This window comes from Primulina huaijiensis, chromosome 6 (assembly GCF_012295235.1).
Source record: "Primulina huaijiensis isolate GDHJ02 chromosome 6, ASM1229523v2, whole genome shotgun sequence".
Classification (NCBI taxonomy): domain Eukaryota; kingdom Viridiplantae; phylum Streptophyta; class Magnoliopsida; order Lamiales; family Gesneriaceae; genus Primulina; species Primulina huaijiensis.
This window is the reverse complement of record NC_133311.1, coordinates 8,937,140-8,946,956: the sequence shown is the minus strand read 5'-3', so window position 1 is coordinate 8,946,956 and position 9,817 is coordinate 8,937,140.

Here is a 9,817-nt window from a genome sequence, read left to right as displayed (position 1 = left end):
TCAGCTCAGTTCAGGGACCACTTGCGTAGACCATAATCTCACCAGAAAATTATTACAAGTTATTTCATTACAGGGCTCCAAGGAGCAAACATTTTCACTATGATATTTTCAGTTCAGTTATGCACGTACTATAATTACCATTGAAATGATATTTTACGTTACACCTCAGTACAGGAAATTTTCACTTGCATGCGACTTTATTATTTATTTACTTGTTATTTACGATATATGCATGCTGAGTCTTTAGGCTCACTAGACTTGATTGTTGTAGGTACTGATGATGTCGGGACCGAGGGCGGGGATCAGTGAGCCAGCTCGAGTCGGCAGTAGTGGGACCCGAGGACCTCATTTTCAGCATTTATTGTTGTTATCGCTCAAACATTTTTATCTACCGTTGGATAAACTTTTTTACAGTTATTTTTACAACATTAATTTCTTCCGCTGCTATTTTTAAACATGATACGTTATATGGGGCAATTTTATTTATTTAAAAAGAAAATTTTTAATTTTTCCGCAATTTTTCAAATACGGATTTCTAGGCCTCTACAGCTGGTATCAGAGCAATGGTTCTGTATAGGGTTGTACTACTACTGACCTCGAGAAGCTCACGAAGTCACGTCTTCGGTCTGTAAGTTTTTCATTTACGCATTTTATTTAAAGCATGAATTAATTTCAGCAGCATGATTTCATGAGATATTTGCGCCCATATTTTTATTGTGCAGTATTTAAATTTAAATTAAATTATGGAATTATGCATGTTGGTTACGTATGGGTTATGTATGGAACAGGATGCCCCCTAGACGCATTCCCGAGAGCACTAGAAATGAGGAGCCTCGCCAAGAGGACAGGGAGGAGCAGAGGCAGGAGGGAGATTTACCCCCTCCACCTCCACCGGACATGAATGCCCAGATGCTAGCTGGGATGACTCAGTTCTTCGCACAGTTTGCGGGGAACCATGCTGTGGTGACCAGGCCGACAGGGCCCGAGGTTGTCTATGAGAGATTAATGAAGATGCGTCCGAAGGAGTTTTCAAGGACGTCGGACCCCATGATTGCCGAGGGCTGGATCAAGTCCCTCGAGGTTATTTTCGAGTTTATGGAACTTGGGGATACAGATCGAGTTCGTTGTGCCTCTTATTTGTTCGGAGGAGATGCCCGCTTATGGTGGGAAGGAGCTTCAGTAGCCCTGAACTTGGCTACACTGGCTTGGGTGCGCTTCACGGAGGTATTCTACTCCAAATATTTCACGGAGGAAGTACGCACCAGGTTGACCACGGAGTTCATGAGCCTGAGACAGGGAGATTTGACTGTTACGGAGTTCATCCGTAAGTTTGAAAGGGGTTGTCATTTTGTGCCCCTAATCGCGAATGATGCTAGAGCCAAGTTGATGCATTTCTTGGTGGGACTACGGCCGATCTTGCACCGCGATGTTAGGGTGTCTGACCCTAATTCTTATGAGGCCGCTGTCTCCAAAGCCTTAGCCGCAGAGCAGGATCAGCGTGATATTGAGAGAGATCACTTGGGGAAGCGACCAGTTCAGGTACCACACCGCCCTCCTCCTCAACAGCATCAGCAGCAGAAAAAGAGACCTTTTCACGGGCCGCCTAGAAACAGAGGTCAGCAGCAGCAGCAGCAGCGGGGCCACCCAGCCCCGAGGACTTTTGAGCACCCAGTCTGTCCCAAGTGCTCACGTCGCCACCCTGGAGTATGCATGTTTGGTTCAGCGAAATGTTATAAGTGTGGCAGCACGGACCACATGATGCCACAGTGCCCCGAAAGAATCTGCCTACCCAAGGCAGAGTTTTTGCCCTCCATGCTGCGGAGACGAACCCCGATACCATGTTGATGACAGGTACCTTACAGCTTTAAGATTATATTTGTGCATTCCAATGTTTTGGGAATCAGGATTAAGATTTTGAACTTAGAATTGCAATAGGATTGCATGCTCTACTCAGTATTATTTTCGGGAGTTAGTTAGGAGAACTGTGACCTTTGCATGTCTATAAGCTTAGCTCTTATGATTATTTGGGTTCTGCTTAGTGTTCCGAATTTTCAGGGAGAATTTTCATAGCCGGCTCAGCCACCAAAGCCCTGATAGATTCAGGGGCTACCCACTCATTTATCTCAGAGGTCTTTGCGAACTTTCTCAAAGTTAAGACCATCGGGCTAGATGTAGCCTATTCAGTATCATTGCTGTCGGGCGAGGAGATGGCAGCTACCAATGTGGTCCGAGACATAGACCTTGAGCTGCATGGAAATCTTGTATATGCGGATCTTATAGTGTTGCCGATGCCAGAGTTTGACATCATCCTAGGGATGGACTGGCTATTGCGGAACAGAGTTTTGATTGACTTCCAGCGGAGATCTGTTCTAGTCCGACCGCCGGGAATGACGCAGTTCTTATTCGAGCCGGACAGGTACTTTCCTTTACCGCGCATTATACCTTATGTTCAGGCTAGGAAGCTCATGCATAGAGGGTGTCGGACGTTTTTAGCAACTTTTATATCTGTCCCCGAGACACCCAGTCAGTCAGCTTCAGATGTTCCGATTGTTAGAGACTTCTTAGATGTTTTTCCTGAGGACGTCTCTGGTATACCACCTGAGAGAGAGGTGGAGTTTTCTATTGAGCTTATGCCAGGTACGGTTCCGATCTCCAAAGCACCGTACCGACTCGCACCGACAGAGATGGCAGAACTGAAGAAGCAGATTCAGGAACTTCTTGACAAGGAGTTCATTCGCCCTAGTTTTTCTCCATGGGGCGCGCCAGTCTTGTTTGTGAAGAAGAAGGATGGCTCTATGAGACTTTGTATTGATTACCGGGAGTTGAACAGGGTTACAGTGAAGAACAAGTACCCACTTCCGAGGATTGAAGATCTATTTGATCAGTTGCAGGGAGCTTCGGTATTCTCCAAGATTGATCTGCGTTCTGGCTATCACCAGTTGAGGGTGAGAGATGCTGATGTTTCCAAGACTGCCTTCAGGACTCGTTATGGCCACTATGAGTTCCTTGTGATGCCGTTCGGTTTGACGAATGCGCCAGCGATCTTCATGGATCTCATGAATCGCGTATTTCAGCCGTATCTTGACCAGTTTGTGATAGTATTCATAGACGACATTCTCGTCTACTCCAAGAATCAAGAGGATCACGGCAGACATCTGACCACAGTGTTGCAGACCTTGCAGAAGCACAAGTTATTCGCAAAGTTCAGTAAGTGCGAATTCTGGTTAGAGAAGGTGGCGTTCTTAGGCCACATTGTTTCTAGCAGTGGCATTGAGGTGGACCCAGCGAAAGTTGCAGCAGTCAGAGATTGGGTTGTGCCGCAGAATGCGTCAGAGATCCGCAGTTTTCTTGGCCTAGCAGGATATTACCGGAAGTTCATCAAGGGATTCTCCTCGATTGCAGTTCCACTCACAGCACTGACAAAGAAGAATGTGAAATTTGTTTGGAGCGAGGAGTGTCAGAAGAGCTTCGATACTTTGAAGCAAGCTCTTATCTCAGCACCAGTTTTGGCTATGCCGTCAGGGCCCGGTGAGTTTGTGCTATATACCGATGCTTCGAAGCTCGGTCTTGGCGCAGTATTGATGCAGCATGGGAAAGTGATAGCATATGCTTCTCGACAGCTGAAAATCCATGAGAAGAATTACCCTACCCATGATCTAGAGTTGGCCGCCGTAGTTTTTGCCTTGAAGATTTGGAGGCATTATCTGTATGGAGAGAAGTGCCAGATCTTTACCGACCACAAGAGCCTCAAGTATTTCTTTACGCAGAAGGAGCTGAACATGCGTCAGAGGCGTTGGTTGGAGCTTGTGAAGGATTATGACTGTGACATTAGCTACCACCCGGGTAAGGCTAATGTAGTTGCGGATGCATTGAGCAGGAAAGTTGCAGTGATGGCTCATTTGATGATTCAGAGACCTCTTCAGATTGAGATGCAGAGGTTTGATCTAGAGTCATATTCTCGAGGTAGAGTTCCTCGTCTATCTACTTTGACTATCCAGTCTTCGCTCATTGACCGTATTCGCAGTAGTCAACCAGCAGATGAGCAGTTGGCAAAGTGGAAGCAGAGAGATGAGGCCAAGGACAGTGTTTTGTATTCAGTTAGTGATGGTATTGTGAGATACCGAGACAGAATATGGGTTCCTAGCAGTGATTCTATCCGAGCAGATATTCTATCAGAAGCCCATATGTCGCCGTACTCTATTCATGCAGGGAGTACGAAGATGTACAAGGATCTGCAGTTATTGTATTGGTGGCCAGGAATGAAGAAGGAAATCAGACGGTTTGTATCCGAGTATCTGACTTGCCAGTTAGTGAAGGCGGAGCATCAGAGACCAGCAGGTTTGCTCAAGCCTCTTCCCATTCCCGAGTGGAAGTGGGAGAATGTTACCATGGACTTTGTGACCGGTTTGCCGAAGTCAGTCAGAGGATCAAATGCCATCTGGGTGATTGTAGATCGTCTTACCAAATCAGCGCACTTCTTGCCTATCAAGACGACTTTCACCATGGTTCAGTATGCAGAGTTGTATATCCGGGAGATAGTCCGACTTCATGGTATTCCAGTTTCTATCGTATCTGACAGAGATCCCAGATTCACTTCCTCGTTTTGGAAGAGTTTGCATTCGACTATGGGGATGAAGTTGCTGTTTAGCACAGCTTTTCATCCGCAGATAGATGGGCAGTCAGAGAGAGTCATTCAGATTTTGGAGGATCTTCTCCGTGCTTGCGTCCTTGATTTCTCTGGGAGTTGGGAGTCGAACTTGCCATTAGTGGAGTTCACCTATAACAACAGCTTTCAGTCGTCTATAGGTATGGCTCCGTACGAAGCACTGTATGGCCGTAAGTGCAGATCTCCTGTTCATTGGGATGAAGTAGGAGAGAGAGCNAAATATAATTTAAAAAGTTGGCATGCATGCAAGTTATTGAACTTCCTTGGCATTTTAATTAAAATTTTTAAAAGCATTAAATGCATGTTTATTTCATTAAATTGTGTTTAATTATTTTTATGCATAATTCATGCATGGTAGGATTTAATTCATGAAATTTTCCTAAGTTCATGCATTAGGGTTTCTAGGTGCATTTTGCGATCGAACGAGGAACGGAGACCGGAGAATTTTCAGGAAAATTATTTTACATGATTAAATTTTTTATAAATTAATATATGGTGTTTTAAGTGGATTTTTCAAATAATGGGATTTTACCAGGTATTCTTACCCGCAGGACTTTATTTTTAACGGTACGCGAATTTTATCGAATCGGGGGACTTTTTAATGATTCGGCTAATATTTTCAAAAATTTTCTAACACAAAATATTTTTCGGGAGTGCGTTTGGATTTAATGGGCTTACTTTTAAGGTTGTTGGGCTTAAAACCCTTTTAAAACTTTTAAAATGCAAATTATGGCCCATAAGCTAATATTACCTATATAATTAAGCTACTAAGTATTATTTAACCTAAACCTAGTCATTAGCACCCCACTAACCTAATTCAGCCGCCCACCCTCCTCCAATCAGCCTTCTCCTTCGTGTATTCCAGCAGCAAGATTCGGTGCTCCATTATTCCTCCAAGCTCAAGCTTTCCTCCCCCGCCTCGTGTCACTTCGAGCCTTTGTACATCAAATATTTAATCAGGCACGCATTGTACTTTTATTTCTGCATCATACATGCTAGATACTTGCTGTTACGTAGGTTTATTTGCATAAATTCTTGATCTTGCATATAACGTAGGAAGGCTTCGGTTTTTGTTCATAGTTCTTGCACCTTCTTTATCCAACTCACGTTTCTTGTTAGTATTGTGCAAGGGGCTGCTAAATGCATGATGCAAAGGGTTGTATGTGTCGTGTGTAAGGGCAAATGAATAAGGGAGTCTCGGTTTTTCCAAGCTCGAAGGGCAAACGCTCGGGATAGTAGCTATTGTGGTCGTTGAGTACAAGATCGGAAGTTTGGGTTTCGTTGTTAGATTCTGCACATGGGTTGGTCTAGGGCTTTTGGCTATGGTTTAGGAAGTCTCTAAGGGTCCTAGGATGAGTCTAATTAAGGTGGTTCGTGGCTTGGTTGGCTGGAGAAAGCTGTACAACCAGAAACATGAAAACTGCACAGTTTGAGTCCCTTGTAGCTGCTGTCATGTTTCTGAATTTTGGGGCCTAGGCGCTGGTTCTGAGTTAAAAAGGGCTTAACCATGGTCTTAAGTTATGTCTAAGGGTTAAGTCTAGGGCCTGGTTCGGGTCCGGTTTGAGTCGGTTTAAGCATGAAGTCGGTAGAAGCATGCTAGGGTCAAGGCTAGAGTTGGACGATGGCTTGCTGGAATTTCCAGCAGCTGTTCAGGGTCTTGTTCGAAGGTCTAAGGGGGCTGGCTTAGTGGTTTTAGAGCCTTTTAAGTGTTTAGAAAGGGTGGTAAAATTTTGGTTAAGTTTCGGCTAGATTCGGATTAAAACCTAGACCCTGAGCTAAGTTTTAAAAAGAATTGGTTAAGTTGTAAAATGGGCTCGAGTTTACGTCTAGGAATGCTTATAAATATGTTTTGGGATATTTTAAGGAGTTTGGTAAGTTTCGGGTCAAAATGATGAGTTTTGGAATTATTTGTGATATAATCGCCGCACGAAACGTTAATTAAAGAATTAATTGAAATACCTAGATTTAAGCTTAATAAAATTATGGAAAATTATATTTAAGCTCAAATAATTTTTAGAAGTCTAAGTTTTTAATTTGAGAATTTTATGCTAAGGTTTGGTTTAATTCGAGATTAAAATGCATTAATATGTTATATTTAAAGATTAATTTAAAAGTCATCGATTTAAGCCAAATAAAAATATGGGAAAATTCTTGTAGGCTTAAATAATTATTTAGGACATGTTAGAGTCAATGAAATTAAGAAAATGTCAAAAAAATGGAATTTTACGTCTAGAGGCAAAACGATAATTTTCGGGTTTCTAGGGGCAAATTGGTCATTTTGCACCCGGGGTGATATTTTGGTCCTAGCAGCGCCCTGAGCACAAATTATGATATTTTTTTTATGTTCATGCATCATGTTTACGATTTTTTTCCCTATTATAATAATTATGGTGCATGCTTGGTTTAAAGGAATTAAGAGAGAAAAAATAAGAAAGTGAAGAGCACTCAGTCTCCACCGCGCCGCGTCGTTATTTCGTTTGTTTTCTGTCAAAACAAACCAAGGCATGTTTATATCTTCTTTCACTCTTCAATCAAGCCATATAGGTATTTTTAAATATCGCAAGTACATGATTTTATTGCAAGAAGATCGAAATTGTTCATATTTAATTATGTTAGTTAATTATATTACGTGCAAATATTCCTTTTGAGATTTATGCGATATTGCTTCTGGTCACTTTACTATCATGCTTAAGTCCGGTCGCCAGTTAACGGCCCGGTCGCCAGTTACCGGTCAGTTCAGTTCAGCTCAGTTCAGGGACCACTTGCGTAGACCATAATCTCACCAGAAAATTATTACAAGTTATTTCATTACAGGGCTCCAAGGAGCAAACATTTTCACTGTGATATTTTCAGTTCAGTTATGCACGAACTATAATTACCATTGAAATGATATTTTACGTTACACCTCAGTACAGGAAATTTTCACTTGCATGCGACTTTATTATTTATTTACTTGTTATTTACGATATATGCATGCTGAGTCTTTAGGCTCACTAGACTTGATTGTTGTAGGTACTGATGATGTCGGGATCGAGGGCGGGGATCAGTGAGCCAGCTCGAGTCGGCAGTAGTGGGACCCGAGGACCTCATTTTCAGCATTTAAAGTTGTTATCGCTCAAACATTTTTATCTACCGTTGGATAAACTTTTTTACAGTTATTTTTACAACATTAATTTCTTCCGCTGCTATTTTTAAACATGATACGTTATATGGGGCAATTTTATTTATTTAAAAAGAAAATTTTTAATTTTTTTGCAATTTTTCAAATACGGATTTCTAGGCCTCTACAACACCAGTGCTAGTATTTCCCAAAGATGGCAAGAACTTCACAATATATAGTGATGCATCAAAGGGAGAATTAGGGTGTGTGCTTATGCAGGAAGGTCAGGTGATTGCCTACGCATCAAGGATATTAAAACCTTATGAGCAAAATTTCCCAACTCATGATCTTGAGTTAGCAGTGTAACGCCCCAAAAATTTAAAAAGTCCACGCGAACCACATGCACGAGTTATTAAATTCATTTGTATTTTAATTAAATGTTTTAATTGCATGAATTAATTATGTGGTGCATATTGACATGTTTAAAAATATATTTTTCTACATGGTTGCATTAAAATGTATTTTTAAGGTTATTCGAGTTGCGATCGAGGAACGGAGACCGAGTGCTGAAAAATGTAAAATGTTTTTATTAAACAATTGTTTTTTTAATTATTTAAATTAAGGGTGACGTTTTTTCTTATTTTTGAAAATAAGGGGTTTTGAGGTGATTTTATACGCCGGGACGTAATTTTTATCGGTGTTGGTATTTCAACAAAAATACAAACGTTTTGGCAACCCGACTAATAAATTTACAAACTTATTCAAACAAAATTATTTTAAATATCTTAATTAAATACTAATGGGCTAAGTAGGCTTAATTAAGTTTATTAATAGGCTTAAGCCTTGTTAGTAGATTAATTAAGTATATAATATATTAAAAAACCCCTTAACCCACCATATTGCTCACGCCACTTTCAGAAATTGCACACCAATTTTCCCTCAAATACAAGGCAACCACATCACCAAATTAAGAGAAAAGTTTGAAGGTTCTTCAAGGAAAATCAAACCATCGTCTCGTCGTCGCCGTTTTTCAATCGCCAACGTTTTCGTGCGTTTAAAACGCAAAGGCACGCCATATTTCTTTCCTTCAAACATCTATCACACCATAATATTATTTGAACATGTTTTGAAAGAAAACAAGGCACACAACTTGAAGATTTTCGTACATGCATATTCTATGATTTTTAAAGCTTGCGTGTTGATTTAAAAACATGATTATTGTGTTGTCAAAGGGGCTGCCATGTATTAGGATGTTAAGAGATGATTTTACACGAGATTTATGACCATAATAACACACCAAAAACACTGCAACAGACTAGGAAAGAAAGCTGGAACCGTGGGCAAAGATTTACAAAAAAGGGCCGTGAGTTTATGTGTTGGGTACTAGATGTGTGTGGCTCGGTTTCTATGCATGGGTTTACGGGGCTTGGCCAGGGCTGGCTGGGGCTCGAGGAGGGTCAGTTGTGAGGGCTGGTAGAGTCCTAGCATGGCTAGGACTCAAGAAGCAGCAAGCAAGGAAGTGGCCGTTGGGGCAAGGACTCTTCCAAAAACGTGCAGGGGAAGAAAGCTGCTGGGGGGCGGCTCGCGGCTGGCTGGGGCAAGCCAGGCTGGTCTTTTAGGGTCTAGAGAGGGTGGTCTAGGGTTGGGTCAGTGGCTGGTGTGGTTTTGTTCAGGTAGGGCCGAGCAAGAACATGAAACCGTGAGGAGAAGCATACGCGCGCAGGTTGAGGTGCAGAGTTCAGGGGTTCGCTGCTCGGGTCTGGGGGGCTTGGGCTGGTTGGTCAGGGTCTGGGCGTGGTCCAGGGGTGGTCAGGGTTGACTGGGCTCGGGGGTGGCTCGGCTGGAGGTGATATAGGATGACTAGGAGTCTTCTAGCGTGAGTTCTAGGAGAGTGCAGAATTGGGTCAAGTTCAGTAGGCTTTTGAGCGGGTTAGCGTCATGTTCTTTGGGCTGGGAATGGTCAGTAGGGTCCCTAGGGGGGTTGGCTAGGATTTAGCTCAAGGTGGCTTGGGCGTGGCTCGAGTAAATTGNTAAATCCTAGCCAACCCCCC